Source organism: Coregonus clupeaformis, chromosome 15 (genome assembly GCF_020615455.1).
Source record: "Coregonus clupeaformis isolate EN_2021a chromosome 15, ASM2061545v1, whole genome shotgun sequence".
Classification (NCBI taxonomy): Eukaryota; Metazoa; Chordata; class Actinopteri; order Salmoniformes; family Salmonidae; genus Coregonus; species Coregonus clupeaformis.
In genome coordinates this window covers 34,210,441-34,232,117 of record NC_059206.1, presented here as the reverse complement: position 1 = coordinate 34,232,117, position 21,677 = coordinate 34,210,441, and the positions used below count along the sequence as shown (strand labels likewise).

The window sequence follows — 21,677 nt, the reverse complement described above, 5'->3', positions numbered from 1 at the left end:
GTGTGCGTGCATATGTATTCACCCCCTTTGCTATGAAGCCCCTAAATAAGATCTGGTGCAACCAATTACCTTCAGAAGTCACATAATTAGTTAAATAAAGTCCACTTGTGTGCAATCTAAGTGTCACATGATCTGTCACATGATCTCAGTATATATATATATATATATATATATATATATATATATCGCCTGTTCTGAAAGGCCCCAGAGACTGCAACACCACTAAGCAAGGGGCACCACCAAGCAAGCGGCACCATGAAGACCAAGGAGCTTTCCAAACAGGTCAGGGACAAAGTTGTGGAGAAGTACAGATCAGGGTTGGGTTATAAAAAAATATCAGAAACTTTGAACATCCCTTAAATCCATAATTAAAAACTGGAAAGAATATGGCACCACAACAAACCTGCCAAGAGTGGGCCACCCACCAAAACTCACAGACCAGGCAAGGAGGGCATTAATCAGAGAGGCAACAAAGAGACAAAAGATAACCCTGAAGGAGCTGCAAAGCTCCACAGCGGAGATTAGAGTATCTGTCCATAGGACCACTTTAAGCGGTACACTCCACAGAGCTGTGCTTAATGGAAGAGTGGCCAGAAAAAAGCCATTGCAAACATATGGAAGAAGGCACACTGGTCAGATGAGACTAAAATTGAGCTTTTTGGCCATCAAGGAAAACGCTATGTCTGGCGCAAACCCAACACCTCTCATCACCCCAAGAACACCATCCCCACAGTGAAGAATGGTGGTGGCAGCATCATGCTGTGGGGATGTTTTTCCATCGGCAGGGACAGGGAAACTGGTCAGAATTGAACGAATGATGGATGGCGATAAATACAGGGAAACCTGTTTCAGTCTTCCAGAGATTTGAGACTGGGACGGAGGTTCACCTTCCAGCAGGACAATGACCCTAAGCATATTGCTGAAGCAACACTCGAGTGGTTTAAGGGGAAACATTTAAATGTCTTGGAATGGCCTAGTCAAAGCCCAGACCTCAATCCAATTGAGAATCTGTGGTATGACTTAAAGATTGCTGTACACCAGCGGAACCCATCCAACTTGAAGGAGCTGGAGCAGTTTTGCCTTGAAGAATGGGCAAAAACCCCAGAGATGTGCCAAGCTTATAGAGACATACCCCAAGATACTTGCAGCTGTAATTACTGCAAAAGGTGGCTCTACAAAGTATTGACTTTGGGGGGAGGGGGTGAATAGTTCTTGTTTGTTTCACAATTTTTTTTTCATTTTGCATCTTCAAAGTGGTAGGCATGTTGTGTAAATCAAATGATACAAACCCCCAAAAAATCCATTTTAATTCCAGGTTATAAGGCAAAAAAATAGGAAAAATGCTAAGGGGGGTGCCTTGTAAGCCACTGTAAAGGTTGCCTGACGACTCAAACTGAATTATTCCGCTGATCTATCGTTCGCTACATACTTCAGTCTGAGACTGCAATCATTGAAGTCATTTGTGGTGTCAAAATGAAGGGTTTTGTACAAAATATCGTCATCAGCAATTGGATATTCTCTAACCAGTATCAAAGCCAATGACACATTTTCAAAATGCTGCTTTATCAACGAGTGTTCTGGCTCTGGCCCAACCCATTAGTTTCTGGGACCAATCAGACGGTCTAGAATGAATTTCCATTCTAGAAACTTTCAGGTTGGTACTCAGATCCAGACTCATTGCGGAGAAGAAACTAACATCCGTGGGCAAGGAGTTTGGGTAGCCAGGGAAATATAAAGGTGTGGTACATCACCGTGCAATGGTGCAAGTCAAAGGGTTCCTTGTGCAATTCAAAGTTCGGTTCATACTCTTACTGTGGGTAGGAAATTGGGAAATGCTAATTGTGTGAGTGTCAAACTTACTGTGTGTGCGATGACAATTTGCTATTTTTAGGTGTAATAATTTATTCCTAGGGAGGTGCTAGCCAGGTTCGTTCTGACAACCTTGAGCTGGCAAATTTGCACTCACAACAGCTACCAGACTGTATAAACAGATTCTGTCAGCTCATTGCCAATGGCAACAGCAGCAAGAGGGGGGAGAGGGGTGTTTGTCATGATTTGTGGGTGTGGTGGTCAGTGCGAGGTTGCTCAAAATGGCACCTTCATCTTAAATGGTCCCCTCACAGACTTCTTTCTCGACAGCTCAGAATCAAAACCATAACGAGATCGTATTAAGTTGAGTAACCGTATTAAGTTGAGTTTTCACATTCCGTTTGATATGGCTAGCCATCAGATTAATAATCACCTTAAATGCCATTTTTGGCAAAAAGGCGAATTCAGCACCATCCTTCATTAAATTAGATGGCTAATTAATCACAAAACCCTCTGATATTGCAAACTACTTTAATGACTTTTTCATTGGCAAGATTAGCAAAAAAAACTCTGAACCTTCATATCCATGCATAACTGACCAAATTATGAAAGACAAGCACCATCATTTTTTATTCACTAAACTGAGTGGGGAAGAGGTAAAAAAAATATTGTTGTCTATCAACAATGACAAACCACCTGGTAATGACAACTTGGATGGAAAATTACTGAGGATGGTAGCGGACTATACTGCCACTCGTATCTCTTCAATCTAAGCCTACTAGAAAGTGTGTTCCCTCAGGTCTGGAGGAAAAAAAAAAGTCATTCTGCTACCCAAGAATAGCAAAGCACCCTTTACTGGTTCAAACAGCCGACCAATCAGCCTGCTACCGACCCTTAGTACATTTTTGTAAAAAATGCTGTTTGACCAGATACAATGCCATTTCACAGGAAACAAATTAACAACTGACTTTCAGCATGCTTATAGGGAAGGGTACTCAACATGTACGGCACTGACACAAATGATGATTAGCTGAAAGAAAATGATAATAAGAAGATTATGGTAGTTGTTTTATGAGACTAGAAAGTGCATCTTTTGACATTATCGCTGCTGCTGAAGAAACGTGTTATGGCTTTACACCCTGTGCCAAATTGTGGATTGAGAGTTACATGCATGGGCGGTGTGTTCAATAGGGCGATATGGGCGACGCACTGCCAAACGGGAAAAGGAAGGGATTTTTTTTCTAATCAATTATATCATGGCAACAGTAGTTCAGTGTTCACGTCTGATCTGCCAGCCACTAAATGTCCAATCAGGCTAAAGTCGTGCTTCAAATGTCCCCGCCCGTTTTGGGGCGATTTCAGTCAGGTTGAAAATCGCCCAGAAGTCTCTCATAGCCTCTAATGTAAAATATTTTTTTCAAATTTCTGAGCTTTCAATACATTCTCTATGGGTGTCTGAGGGCTTGCACTTACGCGCTTTCGTCATACGTAACGTAACGTAACCATGAACGGCAGACAGCAACGCTTGGACAGCGACTGGTGTAACCGACATGCACCATCTTTCAGAAAAGATTAAGAAAAATGAGCTGTCAAAGACCCACATTGATAGCTGTTTGAGATTGTCTGCTTTGGTGAGAGTGAATATTGCCACTCAACTGGATGAGGGATACAGGCTAGCTGTCCGCCGCCACAACGATGAGGTTAGCAACAGCAGAGTCGTGAACACTGTCTACGAGAATCGAGACGACCTCATAGAATGTTTTGAAGCCATCCGGACGGGTTCATTGGGTTCATTTGACCAGCCCACCGTACCAGAAGCTACAGAATAAGGACATCGATGCTGTCTTTATCAAACGTGCCTCGACAGCTTCGCAAGCAGTGTGCAGGCCATAAGGTAAGATAAAGATTAAACAATATCATTCGATCTTTCTCAAAGCAGAGCTTTATTTGAAAATGTATACATGAAAGGAGACTGCATTTGTGTTTGAAATTACATTATTGTCATTATATATGGCCAGTGGTGTAATCTATCTTATTTTATATACTATGTGTACTGTACAGTGGTGCTCATAAGTGTATGAACACATTCTAAAGCTGACTAAAAAGAGGAATAAAAAAATAAAAAAATCATCTTTTGGAAATTGATCTTAATGACTTAATTAAAAAAGTTGGAAAATCCAACCTTTAAGGACACCAATTTTCTTTTCTTTTTTATTCCTCTTTTTAGTCAACTTTAGCATGGGATCATAAGCTTATGAGCACCACTGTATACTGTGCTGAACATCCAGGCTATGTGAGACACAAAGGCTAACTTAAACACTAAAGACTTTATGCATCCCTGCCCATTTTAAGTGGAACTGAAGTATTTGTACTATACATGGATACATTGCATATACCTGTGCATCACATAGACAACAATACTGTACAAAGCCAACAAACACATTGGTCTGTTTGCCTTCAGGGACTCCTCTCAACAGCAGCTGCAAGAAGCAACAGGAGCCAAAAGACCCAGAACAGCTTTGAGAGAAGAGGAGAAGCAGAGGCTGTCTGAAGAGGTCTGCAACACCATCCTGGATCACACCAAAGAAAGGTTCTCTTTCTCTGGCCACCTTGTGAGTGCTACCTTACTGCAAGCAGACATGTTTGAAAGGTACTGCCATTCAAAAAAATAAAAAATCTGTTCATGTTCATTTTTACAAATCTATACAATTGGCCAGAATATGGTTGTTCATATTTACAAATCTATACAATTGGCCAGAATATGGTTGTTCATTTTTACAAAGCCATACATATTGTTTATGCAGTGTTGAGGAATGTGAAAGAACACCCTAGATTATTTTTACTGTGATAACTTATTTTGCTTTTGTAAGCCAACACTTTTGAGATCAGTCAATAAATGCTTCTGGTATTGACTTATATGCTGCCCCTGTCTTCATGTTGTTGCTGGACATATCTTTTTAAAAATGTGTGTAGGTCACCTAAATCATCAGAAAAATTGCCCCTCCTGAGAATTTTTTCAGGAGCCGCCACTGGTTACATGTCTAACAGAACACAGAGGGTTTTCTTTAATGCAGGGTTTCCCAAACTCGGTCCTGGGTTTCCCATGGGTGCACGTTTTGGTGTTTGCCCTAGCAATACACAGCTGATTCAAAAAAACAAAACGTGCAACCAGGTGAGGGGGCCCAGGGCCGAGTTTGGGAAACCCTGCTTTAATGGATGCCTCTCTAACGTAAACCAGGTAGAGTTAGGCATACCTCAAGGTAGCTATCTAGACCAGTGTGTCTATTTACGCTGATGACTCAACATTATACACATCAGCTACCACACTTAGCCTTCTTGACATCACAATCAACAAAACAAGTCCTACAGGCTCTAGTTTTTTCCCACCTGGACTACTGCCCAGTTATTTGGTCAAGTGCCACAAAGAAGGACATAGGCAAATTGGCCCAGAACAGTTAGTCCAGAACAGAGCAGCACGTCTGGCCCTTAAATGTACATTGAGGGCTAATATCAATAACATGCATGTCAATCTCTCCTGTCAATACTTATGTCATGCAATAAAATGCAAATTAATTACTTAAAAATCATACAATGTGATTTTCTGGATTTTTGTTTTAGATTCCGTCTCTCACAGTTGAAGTGTACCTATGATAAAAAATTACAGACCTCTACATGCTTTGTAAGTAGGAAAACCTGCAAAATCGGCAGTGTATCAAATACTTGTTCTCCCCACTGTACATACCCCACAAGACATGCAACCAGGGGTCTCTTCACTGTCCCCAAGTCTAGAACAGACTCTGGGAAACACACAGTACTTCATAGAGCCATGACTACATGGAACTCTCTTCCACATCAAGTAACTCAAGCAAGCATTAAAATCAGATTAAAAAAACAGATAAAACAACACCTCACGGCACAACGAGGTCTGTGGAGACACGCATACACTCTACACAAACAAACACACATTGTAATATTGTATTATTGTACATTTTATATTGTATTTTTTTTTAAATAATAGATGTATGATGTATTGTTTTATTTATGATGTAGGTTGTTGTGACGTAATTAATTTATTCCTGTTTGGACCCCAGGAAGCTTTGGCAGCAGCTAATGGGGATCCTAATAAATGCTAAATACTAAGAGCAAGATAGTGGGAGTTGGAGGATGAGGGCTTCCGGTTCAGCATGTGGCTGTGTGGGTCTGTGCGTGTGTCTGCTGAGCTGTGCTTGTGCATTATTAACTCTACAGGGTCTTCTACTGTGGCAGTGGTTTCCCTCCCTGATGGAGCGTACAGGATGGAGAGACAGAAAATTGAAAAATGAAAAAGGAAGGATGGCGGGAGGGAGGGAGGAAGAGGAAGCGATGGAGAAGGGGAATAAGAGGCTTTTCTTGTCAAAGGGAAAACTGGATGATATTAACTCATTAGTCACCGCTCTGGTCGACTGTTACGAAGACCTTCCCAATATGCACAAGGCTGGAAACCTGTAGGAGAGCCATCATTCACATGATTTATATTAATTTGCTACATCCCTCTTGATGCAGAGTCAAGGGTTAGGATTCACTGACAGATGCTAATCTTTTCAATTGTTATATCCAAGAATGAGATCAAAATACAAACGTAGGAAAGGAAAGAGACAGAGACACAGAAGAGAGAGAGCGAGAGAGAGCGACAAAGACAGAGGAGGACTGAAGAGGGCTATGCCCCTGCTGCTCAGTTAAGAGCTGGAGTTTTATTTGACAGCAGGATTAAGCAAGGGAGCTGCTATTCTGAAAGCACAGTTACAGCACATCCATCCTCCACTGGCCTCTCTCTAACCCCTAACCTTAACACCACAAAGAGCCAAGAGAGCGCCTCAGGATCCCACCATCACAGCCTTACAGCCTTGTGTTTCTGACTCAAAAGTCTTTCAAAAATATACACTGCTCAAAAAAATAAAGGGAACACTAAAATAACACATCCTAGATCTGAATGAATGAAATAATCTTATTAAATACTTTTTTCTTTACATAGTTGAATGTGCTGACAACAAAATCACACAAAAATTATCTATGGAAATCAAATTTATCAACCCATGGAGGTCTGGATTTGGAGTCACCCTCAAAATTAAAGTGGAAAACCACAGTACAGGCTGATCCAACTTTGATGTAATGTCCTTAAAACAAGTCAAAATGAGGCTCAGTAGTGTGTGTGACCTCCACGTGCCTGTATGACCTCCCTACAACGCCTGGGCATGCTCCTGATGAGGTGGCGGATGGTCTCCTGAGGGATCTCCTCCCAGACCTGGACTAAAGCATCCGCCAACTCCTGGACAGTCTGTGGTGCAACATGACGTTGGTGGATGGAGCGAGACATGATGTCCCAGATGTGCTCAATTGGATTCAGGTCTGGGGAACGGGCGGGCCAGTCCATAGCATCAATGCCATCCTCTTGCAGGAACTGCTGACACACTCCAGCCACATGAGGTCTAGCATTGTCTTGCATTAGGAGGAACCCAGGGCCAACCGCACCAGCATATGGTCTCACAAGGGGTCTGAGGATCTCATCTCGGTACCTAATGGCAGTCAGGCTACCTCTGGCGAGCACATGGAGGGCTGTGCGGCCCCCCAAAGAAATGCCACCCCACACCATGAATGACCCACCGCCAAACCGGTCATGCTGGAGGATGTTGCAGGCAGCAGAACGTTATCCACGGCGTCTCCAGACTCTGTCACGTCTGTCACATGTGCTCAGTGTGAACCTGCTTTCATCTGTGAAGAGCACAGGGCGCCAGTGGCGAATTTGCCAATCTTGGTGTTCTCTGGCAAATGCCAAACGTCCTGCACGGTGTTGGGCTGTAAGCACAACCCCCACCTGTGGACGTCGGGCCCTCATACCACCCTCATGGAGTCTGTTTCTGACCGTTTGAGCAGACACATGCACATTTGTGGCCTGCTGGAGGTCATTTTGCAGGGCTCTGGCAGTGCTCCTCCTGCTCCTCCTTGCACAAAGGCGGCGGTAGCAGTCCTGCTGCTGGGTTGTTGCCCTCCTACGGCCTCCTCCACGTCTCCTGATGTACTGGCCTGTCTCCTGGTAGCGCCTCCATGCTCTGGACACTACGCTGACAGACACAGCAAATCTTCTTGCCACAGCTCGCATTGATGTGCCATACTGGATGAGCTGCACTACCTGAGCCACTTGTGTGGGTTGTAGACTCCGTCTCATGCTACCACTAGAGTGAAAGCACCGCCAGCATTCAAAAGTGACCAAAACATCAGCCAGGAAGCATAGGAACTGAGAAGTGGTCTGTGGTCACCAACTGCAAAACCACTCCTTTATTGGGGGTGTCTTGCTAATTGCCTATAATTTCCACCTGTTGTCTATTCCATTTGCACAACAGCATGTGACATTTATTGTCAATCAGTGTTGCTTCCTAAGTGGACAGTTTGATTTCACAGAAGTGTGATTGACTTGGAGTTACATTGTGTTGTTTAAGTGTTCCCTTTATTTTTTTGAGCAGTGTATTTTTCAACAAAGTTGTTTTTCTCTCCAAACCATATACTTTAGTAGACATTAAAGTGCTGCTCCTTCTAGAACCACTCCAAATGGTAATCATTTTCATAGGCAGCCTCTTGAGCACAGCGCCACGAGTAGTGTTGAAGTTCAAGAACAGTCACCAACCAATACCCATCAGGCCAGTTTGTGTCTGGTGAGATGCTTACAGCACTGAACCTGGGATTGCAATTCAAACCAGACAGGGGGTGATAGAATATAATAACTTTAATTCCATTCCTGTGCTGCTCTCTTGGGCAAAACTAAAAGTGGGCAAACTACCCGCCCTCCAAGACACCTACAGCACCCGATGTCACAAGAAGGCCAAAAAGATCATCAAGGACATCAACTAACCGAGCCACTGCCTGTTCACCCCGCTATCATCCAGAAGGCGAGGTCAGTACAGGTGCATCAAAGCTGGGACCGAGAGAATGAAAAACAGCTTCTATCTCAAGGCCATCAGACTGTTAAATAGCAATCACTAGGACATTAGAGGCTGCTGCTGCCTATTGAAATCATTGGCCACTTTAGGAAATGGAACAAGTCACTTTAATAATGTTTACATATCTTGCACTACTCAGCTCATATGTATATACTGTATTCTATTCTATAATATTCTACTGTATCTTAGTCCATGCCGCTCTGTCATTGTCCATATATGTATATACTCTTAAATTCCATTCCTTACTAGATTTGTGTGTATATGTTGTGAAATTGTTAGATATTACTTGTTAGATATTACTGCACTGTCGGAGCTAGAAGCACAAGCATTGCGCTACACCCACAATAACATCTGCTAAACACGTGTTTGTGACAAATACAATTTGATTTGATTCGATTTGAAAAGGTTTGCAAAACAGAAGGTCGGCCTGCGAACAGCATCTGCTGGTTAATAAAATAGCCCACTTACTGAATGCATAACGATCCATAACCTGCAGGGTAACAGCTTGCTTAGCAGGGAAAACGTTCATTGGTAGCAGCCAGCTTCCCTCTGCTATACAAGACAATTTAAAGTACCCCCTCCATAACTGTCTCTAGGAAAAAAAAATGGCATTAATGGAGATGAAAGCGACGCACACGGATCTGCAGTAGCCAATGAGCCCAGGCGAGGCAAGTCGAGGCGAGCAACTGTTTAAAGTGGGGTGGGTGAAACTGATAAATAGACGGACTGCTTTAGCGGGGGAGTGTTGGTGAGTCATTGTGGATGGATGTACAGTACAGTGTATTGTGAGATGCTTGTCTGTGGACTGTTAAAACTAATGAGGTGTACAGTAGGCTGCATTGCCTCATCGGCGCATTTCACCCAACAGGAATGTCGCTGGATTGGATAGCTGCTGCTTTACGGGCTCCTGACCAATTGTGCTATTTAGTGTGTTTTTCTGCGCTGATCGTAACCTTTTTTGTACATAATGTTTCCGCCATCGTTTCCTATGAGCTCCTGGACATCAGAACAGCAAATCACTAACCTCAATTTGGAGGAATATTTCTAAATTCAACGAGTCGGTGGTGCAGGACATACTGCTCACCCAAGACCAGGCCCTGATCACCCGGACTCGGAGAAGAAAGAGGCGGCGTAAGCGAGGCCGAAGTGCGGGCACCCTGACGAAAATAAGTCGGCAAGTTAATAAACTGCCTCTACCCTCCGTTCTACAATCACTGAAGAACAAACTGGACAAGCTCCGTTCGAGACTATCCTATCAACGGGACCTGAAGAACTGTAACTTTGAAGAACTCTCTATGTTTCTTGGAGTCGTGGCTGAACAAAGACATGGATAATATACATCTAGCTGGTTTTTCGATGCATTGGCAGGACAGAACGGCAGCTTTGGGTAAACTCAAGGGGAGAGGTGTGTGTCTCTTTGTCAACAACAGCTGGTGCGCAATCTTTAATATTAAGGAAGTCTCGAGGTTCTGCTCGCCTGAGTTAGAATACATCATGATACGCTGTAGACCATACTACTTACAAAGAGAGTTTTTATAGATATTTTTCGTACAGTAGCTTTCTATTTACCACCACAAACCAATGCTAGCACTAAGATCACACTCAACGAGCTGTATAGGGCCATAAGCAAACAAGACAATGCTCATCCAGACGCGGCGCTTTTAATGCAGGGAAACTGAAATCAGTCTTAGCTAATTTCTATGCCCATGTCACCTTTGCAACTAGAGAGAACCCTTTCCCCCCAAACTAGATCACCTTTATGCCACACACAGAAATGGATACAAAGCTTTCCCTCGCCCTCCATTTGGCAAATCTGACCATAACTCTATCCTCCTGATTCCTACAAGCAAAACCTCAAAACAGGAAGTACCAGTGACACGCCCAATACGGAAGTGGTCCGATGAAGCAGATGTTAAACTACAGGACTGTTTTGCTATCACAGACTGGAATATGTTACTGGGATTTCCAGTATTACTGGCATAGCACACAAGGATGCACTAAAACCATTGGGCCTCTATTACCAGAATGCTAACAAAATTAGCACAAACTTGAAGCAAATTCACATACACGCTGTTAGCTAAATGCTAACAAGTGAAAACTAACAAACTAATTGCAAAGACAGGCAAATGCAGCTCATACAGTTATACAGGCAAAGCTAGAAGCTACCGAATGTCATTTATGGTGAGGGCGGACATTTTACAAGCAAAAGTGAACAAGATAAATTGTGCAAATGAACAAAGTTGTGATGTATGCTTTTCTAAAGGAAGAGCTGCATGTGTACATGGAGCAGATGGGAGAAGAACGGAGGAGAAAAAAAAAACACTATTAGGAAGCACAGGGAAAAAATGGCAGCTGTACAGATAACTCACCAGAGCTCTTTGACTTCTGGCAGAAAGCCATTATAAGATATCTGATGGCAAACATTTAGTAGTGAATTGCATACAAGTGTCATTTCATCACCTCATGTGCACCGCACAACAGAGACTCGCCGATAGATATATACTGAACAAAAATATAAATGCAACATGCAACAATTTCAACAGATCCACTGATTACGCAATCATTATTGCACTCCACACTGCCCTCTCCCACCTGGACAAGGGGAACACCTATGTGAGTATGCTGTTCATTGTCTACAGCTCATTGACTACACCATAGTGCCCTCCAAGCTCATCACTAAGCTAAGGACCCTGGGACTGAACACCTCCCTCTACAACTGGATCCTGGACTTCCTGACGGGCTGCCCCAAGTGGTGACGGTAGGCAACAACACATCCGACACAATGACCTTCAACACGTGGGCCCCTCAGGGGTGCGTGCTTAGTCCCCTCGTGTAATCCCTGTTCACCCATGACTGCTTGGCCACACCCGACTCCAAAGCCATTATGTTTTCTGTTGACACGGCGGAAGTAGGCCTGAGCACCAACAAAGATGAGACAGCCTATAAGGAGGAGGTCAGAGACCTGGCAGTGTGGTGCCAGGACAACAACCTCTCCCTCAACGTCGGCAAGACAAAGGAGCTGATCGTGGACGACAGGAAATGGGGGCCGAGCATGCCCCTATTCACATCGACAGGGCTGTAGTGGAGCGGGTCGAGGGCTTAAAGTTCCTTGGTGTCCACATCACTAAGGATCTATCATGGTCCACACACACCAACACAGTCGTGAAGAGGGCACGACAACACCTCTTGCCCGTCAGGAGGCTGAAAAGATTTGGAACAAAAGTTCTACAGCTGCACAACTGAAATCATCTTGAATGGCTGGATCACCGCTTGATATGGCAACTGCTTGGCATCCGATCGCAAGGTGCTACAGAGGGTAGTGCGTACAGCCCAGTACATCACTGGGGCCGAGCTCCCTGCCAACCAGGACCTCTATACCAGGCGGTGTCAGAGTAAGCCCCAAACATGTTTAAAGACTCCAGCCACCCAAGTCATAAACCATTCTCTCTGCTACCGCATGGCAATCTGTACCGATGCACCAAGTCTGGAACCAACAGGACCCTAAACAGCTTCTACACCCAAGCCATTAGACCGCTAAATACAGTAGTTAGTTAAATAGTTAACCAAATAGCAACCTGGACTATCTGCATTGACCCTTTTTGCACTAACTTTTTTGGACTCATCACATACAGTGGGGAAAAAAAGTATTTAGTCAGCCACCAATTGTGCAAGTTCTCCCACTTAAAAAGATGAGAGAGGCCTGTAATTTTCATCATAGGTACACGTCAACTATGACAGACAAATTGAGAATTTTTTTTCTCCAGAAAATCACATTGTAGGATTTTTTATGAATTTATTTGCAAATTATGGTGGAAAATAAGTATTTGGTCACCTACAAACAAGCAAGATTTCTGGCTCTCACAGACCTGTAACTTCTTCTTTAAGAGGCTCCTCTGTCCTCCACTCGTTACCTGTAATAATGGCACCTGTTTGAACTTGTTATCAGTATAGAAGACTGAATCTGCAATAGGTAAGCAGCTTGGTTTGAAGAAATCAACTGTGGGAGCAATTATTAGGAAATGGAAGACATACAAGACCACTGATAATCTCCCTCGATCTGGGGCTCCACGCAAGATCTCACCCCGTGGGGTCAAAATGATCACAAGAACGATGAGCAAAAATCCCAGAACCACACGGGGGGACCTAGTGAATGACCTGCAGAGAGCTGGGACCGAAGTAACAAAGCCTACCATCAGTAACACACTACGCCGCCAGGGACTCAAATCCTGCAGTGCCAGACGTGTCCCCCTGCTTAAGCCAGTACATGTCCAGGCCCGTCTGAAGTTTGCTAGAGTGCATTTGGATGATCCAGAAGAGGATTGGGAGAATTTCATATGGTCAGATGAAACCAAAATATAACTTTTTGGTAAAAACTCAACTCGTTGTGTTTGGAGGACAAAGAATGCTGAGTTGCATCCAAAGAACACCATACCTACTGTGAAGCATGGGGGTGGAAACATCATGCTTTGGGGCTGTTTTTCTGCAAAGGGACCAGGACGACTGATCCGTGTAAAGGAAAGAATGAATGGGGCCATGTATTGTGAGATTTTGAGTGAAAACCTCCTTCCATCAGCAAGGGCATTGAAGATGAAACGTGGCTGGGTCTTTCAGCATGACAATGATCCCAAACACACCATGAGAAACAACATTCTCTGGTCTGATGAAACCAAGATTGAACTCTTTGGCCTGAATGCCAGAGTGTCACGTCTGGAGGAAACCTGGCACCATCACAACGGTGAAGCATGGTGGTGGCAGCATCATGCTGTGGGGATGTTTTTCAGTGGCAGGGATTGGGAGACTAGTCAGGATCAAGGGAAAGATGAACAGAGCAAAGTACAGAGAGATCCTTGATGAAAACCTGCTCCAGAGCGCTCAGGACCTCAGACTGGGGCGAAGGTTCTCCTTCCAACAGGACAACGACCCTAAGCGCACAGCCAAGACAACGCAGGATTGGCTTCAGCACAAGTCTCTGAATGTCCTTGAGTGGCCCAGCCATAGCCCGGACTTGAACCTGATTGAAGATCTCTGGAGAGACCTGAAAATTGCTGTGTAGCGACGCTCCCCATCTAACCTGAGAGAGCTTGAGAGGATCTGCAGAGAAGAATGGGAGAAAGTCCCTAAATACAGGTGGGCCAAGCTTGTAGCGTAATACCCAAGAAGACTTGAGGCTGTAATCCCTGTCAAATGTGCTTCAACAAAGTACTTTGTAAAGGGTCTGAAAACGTATGTAAATGTGATAGTTTTTTATTGTTAATACATTTGCGAAAAAACCTGTTTTTGCTTTGTCATTACGGGGTATTGTGTGTAGATTGATGAGGGGAAAAAAACAATTTAATCAATTTTAGAATAAGGCTGTAACGTAACAAAATGTGGAAAAAGTCAAGGGGTCTGAATACTTTCTGAATGCACTGTATCTACAGGAATTACCAAATTTGATTTGTCACATGCGCCGAATACAACAAGCGTAGACAAAGTGAAATGCTTACTTACAAGCCCTTAACCAACAATGCAGTTTTAAGAAATAATATATATATTTTTTTAATCACTAAAAAATACAATAGAAAATAATACATTATAAAAGTTACAAATAATTAAAGAGCAGCAGTAAAAATAACAATAGCGACGCTATATACAGGGGGTACCGAGTCAATATACAGGAGCAACGGTTAGTCGAGGTAATTGGGGTAATATGTACACTACCGTTCAAAAGTTTGGGGTCACTTCGAAATGTCCTTGTTTTCGAGAGAGAAAAGCAATTTTTTTGTGCATTAAAATATCAAATTGATCAGAAATACAGTGCAGACATTGTTAATGTTGTAAATGGCTACTATAGCTGGAAACAGCTGATTTTTAATGGAATATCTACATAGCCGTACAGAGGCCCATTATCAGCTACCATCAGTCCTGTGTTCCAACATGCATGTGCATCAGCTGTTCCGGACGACTGTGTGATCACGCTCTCCGTAGCCGATGTGAGTAAGACCTTTAAACAGGTCAACATTCACAGACGGATTACCAGGATGCGTACTCCGAGCATGCGCTGACCAACTGGCAAGTGTCTTCACTGACATTTTCAACCTGTCCCTGTCTGAGTCAGTAATACCAACATGTTTCAAGCAGACCACCATAGTTGCAAAGAAACTGAAGATCTCGTACAACGCTGTGTACTACTCCCTTCACAGAAGAGTGCAAACTGGCTCTAACCAGAATAGAAAGAGGAGTGGGAGGCCCCGGTGCACAACTGAGCAAGAGGACAAATACATTAGAGTGTCTAGTTTGAGAAACAGACGCATCACAGGTCCTCAACTGGCAGCTTCATTAAATAGTACCCTCAGAACACCAGTCTCAACGTCAACAGTGAAGAGGCGAATCCGGGATGCTGCCCTTCTAGGCAGAGTTGCAAAGAAAAAGCCATATCTCAGACTGCCCATCTTAATTGTTTCTTTTTATTGGCCAGTCTGACTCTGCCTAGAATGTCAGAATCCCGGAGTCGCCTCTTCACTGTTGACGTTGAGACTGGTGTTTTGCGGGTACTATTTAATGAAGCTGCCAGTTGAGGCCTGTTTCTCAAACTAGAAACTCTAATGTATTTGTCCTCTTGCTCAGTTGTGCACCGGGGCCTCCCACTCCTCTTTCTATTCTGGTTAGAGCCAGTTTGCGCTGTTCTGTGAAGGGAGTAGTACACAGCGTTGTACAAGATCTTCAGTTTCTTTGCAATTTCTCACATAGAACAGCCTTCATTTCTCAGAACAAGAATAGACTGACGAGTTTCAGAAGAAAGTTATTTGTTTCTGGCCATTTTGAGCCTGTAATCGAACCCACAATTGCTGATGCTCCAGATACTCAACTAGTCTCAAGAAGGCCAGTTTTATTGCTTCTTTAATCAGCACAACAGTTTTCAGCTGTGCTAACATAATTGCAAAAGGGTTTTCTAATGATCAATTAGCCATTTAAAATCATAATACTTGGATTAGCAAACACAACGTGCCATTGGAACACAGGACTGATGGTTGCTGATAATGGGCCTCTGTACGCCTACGTAGATATTCAAAAAAAAAATAATCAGCCATTTCCAGCTACAATAGCCATTTACAACATTAACAATGTCTACACTGTATTTCTGATCAATTTGATGTTATTTATTTTTATGGACAAAAAAATGGCTTTTCTTTCGAAAACAAGGACATTGCTAAGTGACCCCAAACTTTTGAACGGTAGTGTACATGTTGGTAGAGTTATTAAAGTGACTATCCATAGATATAAACAGAGAGTAGCATTAGCGTAAAAGAGGGGTGGGGGGGCAATGCAAATAGTCTGGGTAGCCATTTGATTAGATGTTCAGGAGTCTTATGGCTTGGGGGTAAAATATGTTTAGAAGCCTCTTGGACCTAGACTTGGCGCTCCGGTACCGCTTGCCGTGCGGTAGCAGAGAGAACAGTCTATGACTATGGTGGCTGGAGTATTTGACAATTTTTAGGACCTTCCTCTGACACCGCCTGGTATAGAGGTCCTGGAGGGCAGGAAGCTTGGTCCCAGTGATGTACTGGGCCGTACGCACTACCCTCTGTAGCGACTTGCGGTCAGAGCAGTAATGCAACCAGTCAGGATGCTCTCGTTGGTTCAGCTGTTGAACCTATTGAGGATCTGAGGACCTATGCCAAATCTTTTCAGTCTCCTTAGGGGGAATAGGTTTTGTCGTGCCCTCTTCACGACTGTCTTGGTGTGCTTGGACCATGTTAGTTTGTTGGTGATGTGGACACCAAGGAACTTGAAGCTCTCAACCGGCTCCACTACAGCCACGTCGATGAGAATGGGGGCGTGCTTGGTCCTCTTCTTTTTCCTGAAGTCCACAATCATCTCTTTTGTCTTGATCACGTTGAGGGAGAGGTTGTTGTCCTGGCACCACATGGCCAGGTCTCTGACCTCCTCCCTATAGGCTGTCTCGTCGTTGTCGGTGATCAGGCCTACCACTGTTGTGTCATCGGCAAACTTAATGATGGTGTTGGAGTTGTGCCTGGCCATGCAGTCATGAGTGAACAGGGAGTACAGGAGAGGACTGAGCACGCACCCCTGAGGGGCCCCAATGTTGAGGATCAGCATGGCGGATGTGTTGTTACCTACCCTTACCACCTTGGGGCGGCCCGTCAGGAAGTCCAGGATCCAGTTGCAGAGGGAGGTGTTTAGTCCCAGGGTCCTTAGCTTAGTGATGAGCTTTGAGGGCACTATGGTGTTGAACGCTGAGCTGTAGTCGATGAATAGCATTCTCACATAGGTGTTCCTTTTGTCCAGGTGTGAAAGGGCAGTGTGGAGCGCAATAGAGATTGCATTATCTGTGGATCTGTTGGGGTGATATGCAAATTGAAGTGGGTCTAGGGTTTCTGGGATAATGGCGTTGATGTGAGCCATGACTAGCCTTTCAAAGCACTTCATGGCTACAGACGTGAGTGCTACGGGTCGGTAGTCATTTAGGCAGGCTACCTTAGTGTCCTTGGGCACAGGGACTATGGTGATCTGCTTGAAACATGTTGGTATTACAGACTCAGAGAGGGACAGGTTGAAAATGTCAGTGAAGACACCTGCCAGTTGGTCAGCGCATGCCCGGAGTACACGTCCTGGTAATCCATCTGGTCCTGCGGCCTTGTGAATGTTGACCTGTTTAAAGGTCTTACTCACATCGGCTACGAAGAGCGTGATCACACAGTCGTCCGGAACAGCTGATGCTCATGCATGTTTCAGTGTAACTTGCCTCGATGCGAGCATAGAAGTAATTTAGCTCGTCTGGTAGGCTCGTGTCACTGGGCAGCTCGCGGCTGTGCTTCCCTTTGTAGTCTGTAAAGTTTGCAAGCCCTGCCACATCCGACGAGCGTTGGTGCCGGTGTAGTACGATTCGATCTTAGTCCTGTATTGGCACTTTGCCTGTTTAATGGTTCGTCGGAGGGCATAGCGGGATTTCTTATAAGCTTCCGGGTTTGAGTTCCGCTCCTTGAAAGCAGCAGCTCTACCCTATAGCTCAGTGCGGATGTTGTCTGTAATCCATGGCTTCTGGTTGGGGTATGTACGTACAGTCACTGTGGGGACGACGGCATCGATGCACATATTGATGAAGTCAGTGACTGATGTGGTGTACTCCTCAATGCCATCGGAAGAATCCCGGAACATATTCCAGTCTGTGCTAGCAAAACAGTCCTGTAGCTTAGCATCTGCTTCATCTGACCACTTTTTTATTGACCGAGTCACTGGTGCTTCCTGCTTTAGTTTTTGCTTGTAAGCAGGAATCAGGAGGATAGAATTACGGTCAGATTTGCCAAATGGAGGGCGAGGGAGAGCTTTGTACTCGTCTGTGTGTGTGGAGTAAAGGTGGTCTAGAGTTTTTTTACCTCTGGTTGCACATGTAACATGCTGGTAGAAATGAGGTAAAACTGATTTAAGTTTCCCTGCATTAAAGTCCCCGGCCACTAGGAGCGCCGCCTCTGGATGAGCGTTTTCCTGTTTGCCTATGGCCGTATACAGTTCATTGAGTGCGGTCTTAGTGCCACATCGGTTTGTGGTGGTAAACAGACAGCTACGAAGAATATAGATTAAAACTCTCTTGGTAGATAGTGTGGTCTACAGCTTATCATGAGATACTCTACCTCAGGCGAGCAAAACCTAGAGACTTCCTTACATATCGTGCACCAGCAGTTGTTTACAAATATACATAGACCGCCACCCCTTGTCTTACCAGAGGCTGCTGTTCTATCCTGGCGATAAAGTGTATAACCCGCCAGCTGTATGTTATTCATGTCATCGTTCAGCCACGACTCAGTGAAACATAAGATATTACAGTTTTTAATGTCCCATTGGTAGGATATTCGTGCCTGTAGGTTGTCCATTTTATTATCAAGCGATTGTAAATTGGCCAATAGTATCGATGGCAAAGGCAGATTAGCCACTCGTCGCCGGCTCCTTACCAAGCACCCCAATCTCCTTCCGCGATACCTCCTTTTCTTTCTACTGCGAATGACGGGGATGAGGGCCCTGTCGGGTGTCTTTGAGCAAATCGCTCTCGTTCGACTCATACAATTAAAATTCATCGTCCAGTTCAAGGTGAGTTCAGAAGCTCTTTTCAGTCATAAGAGACGGTAGCAGCAACATTATCTACAAAATAAGTTACAAACAATGCGAAAAAACACACAAAATAGCATGGTTGGTTAAGAGTCCATAAAACGGCAGCCATCCCCTCCAGCACCATCATTCATCATCGGCTCAGTACTGGTACCCCATGTATATAGCCAAGTTATCGTTACTCATTGTGTATTTATTATTATGTCTTATTATTTCTCTATTTTCTTTCTCTCTGCATTGTTGGGAAGGACCCGTAAGTAAGAATTTCACTGTTAGTCTACACCTGTTGTTTACGAAGCATGTGACGAATAAAATGTAATTTGATTTCAGAAAGAAAAGCCCAGTCTCAAGATAGAAAAGCCCAGTCTTCACAGTTCATTCTTGACAGCTTCTCAACATTTCTAGGAAGTGTTGTAAAATTATCTAATATGCCTCATGTTGACTGTTTAGAATGTAGGATGTTCCAATATTGTAACAGAGAATCCGTAGACCAGTAGAATGGGAAGCGAATAAGTGATCGTTTGAGGTCAATCAATCAGATTACACCACGAAACACTCAAGGTTAAAAGAACTAGGCCCAATCTACCGTCAAGAGCTACCAAAGTTATAACAAATGAAAAGAAGCTCCAAAGCTGAGCCCTTATGAAGTCTGGATAGTTGAGAACAGCCCAAAACTGTTACACAGTCTTAACTCCTTTTGCCTAATTCTCATTCAATACCCGCCTCATTGGCAGATACTGGAGGATCACATTGAGCAGTCTATTCATTTGATGCCTTTGATCCTCTCCAGTCTGAGTTTTACAGGGATTCTCCCAGAGAACCGGCGCCATACACAGAAATCAAAGTCGGATCTATGGGAGCAAAATCTTTCCAAAATGATTATCTTGTCGCAATAAGCCAGCGCATTAAAAATCCATGTCTGTACTGCTGTGAGATGCTGTGGTGGCAGCGGTGGCGTCGAAGTCGGGAGCTTTAAGCAGAGCGCCTCTCTCCCTCTTTCTCCCTCTTACCTCAGGAAACCAGTGGAGCTCTTCAAGTCATGCTAATTAAGACAAATCAGTGAACTCAGCTTGAGCTGTCTCTCCCAAGCACCAGGACAATTTCACAGTTCAGACAAAGAGAGGGGAGACGGGGTTGACCCCGGAAAATACGACCAGCCAAATTGCGAGGAACATCTCTCAAGGACGTATAGGGTAGCCTGGCACCCAATATCACACCCAGCACCTTCAACATCCATCACTTACAACTAATGCAGACAGTAGAGAGAAACTGGTGATTTTGTAGCCTCGGACACCCTTTGGAAGGATGGCCCTGCAAGACTAGTGATTCTGTGACGTTGCAATTTTTTCTCTAGATTTGCTAGAGGAATAGTACAGTCTTACATTTACATTTACGTCATTTAGCAGACGCTCTTATCCAAATAGGTGCATTCACCTTATAGCCAGTGGGATAACCACTTGACAATGGTGGGGGGGGGTTTTGGGGGGATGGGGTAAGGGGGGGTAGAATGATTACTTTATCCTATCCCAGGTATTCCTTAAAGAGGTGGGGTTTCAAATGTCTCCGGAAGGTGGTGAGTGACTCCGCTGTCCTGGCGTCGTGAGGGAGCTTATTCAACCATTGGGGTGCCAGAGCAGCGAACAGTTTTGACTGGGCTGAGCGGGAACTATGCTTCCGCAAAGGTAAGGGGGCCAGCAGGCCAGAGGTGGATGAACGCAATGCCCTCGTTTGGGTGTAGGGACTGATCAGAGCCTGAAGGTACGGAGGTGCCGTTCCCCTCACAGCTCCATAGGCAAGCACCATGGTCTTGTAACAGATGCGAGCTTCAACTGGAAGCCAGTGGAGTGTGCGGAGGAGCGGGATGACGTGAGAGAACTTGGGAAGGTTGAACACCAGACGGGCTGCGGCATTCTGGATGAGTTGTAGGGGTTTAATGGCACAGGCAGGGAGCCCAGCCAACAGCGAGTTGCAGTAATCCAGACGGGAGATGACAAGTGCCTGGATTAGGACCTGTGCCGCTTCCTGTGTAAGGCAGGGTCGTATTCTCCGAATGTTGTAGAGCATGAACCTACAGGATCGGGTCACCGCCTTGATGTTAGCGGAGAACGACAGGGTGTTGTCCAGGGTCACGCCAAGGCTCTTCGCACTCTGGGAGGAGGACACAACGGAGTTGTCAACCGTGATGGCGGTTCCCCGGGAGGAAGAGCAGCTCCGTCTTGCCAAGGTTCAGCTTGAGGTGGTGATCCGTCATCCATACTGATATGTCTGCCAGACATGCAGAGATGCGATTCGCCATCTTGCAGTGAGCACTGAGCTACAGTTAGAGTGTTATTGTGTCTGTTGCTTAGGATGAAGAGTGCATGAGCTGAATAACAGTGGATGTATTCAAGTGTTTGGGTCAAGCGAGAGAGAGCTAGTCATTGCCTGTAGCACTAGGGTGGAGAAATGGTTGTGGTGTGTGTGTGTGTGTGTGTGTGTGTGTGTGTGTGTGTGTGTGTGTGTGTGTGTGTGTGTGTGTGTGTGTGTGTGTGTGTGTGTGTGCAGCCAGAAGAGAGCAGAAAAATAAGTGGAAATTATGTCTGTATTTAGAGGGCGCAAACACATCTGTGGGGCGGCCAGACAAACAGCTTTGGATTCTGTCCACCGGCGTTCAGCGCAAAACAAACACTGCAGTCAATGAAAAGTGAGGAGAATTCAGTTTGTCAGCACGTCCAAAACAACAGCTCACTGCAGCTCCGAAAATGAACCGGGCACAACTTCAAAGATAAGAAATGAGTAAAAAATACCTTCTCT

The 21,677-nt window shown here is 44.6% G+C and overlaps 1 protein-coding gene across 3 annotated transcripts in view; it reads right to left on the bottom strand.

The window, feature by feature from the left end:
• LOC121583493 (splicing factor, suppressor of white-apricot homolog) overlaps nucleotides 1-21,677 on the bottom strand; it is a 172,686-nt gene that overhangs the window by 106,065 nt on the left and 44,944 nt on the right. The window lies entirely within an intron of this gene.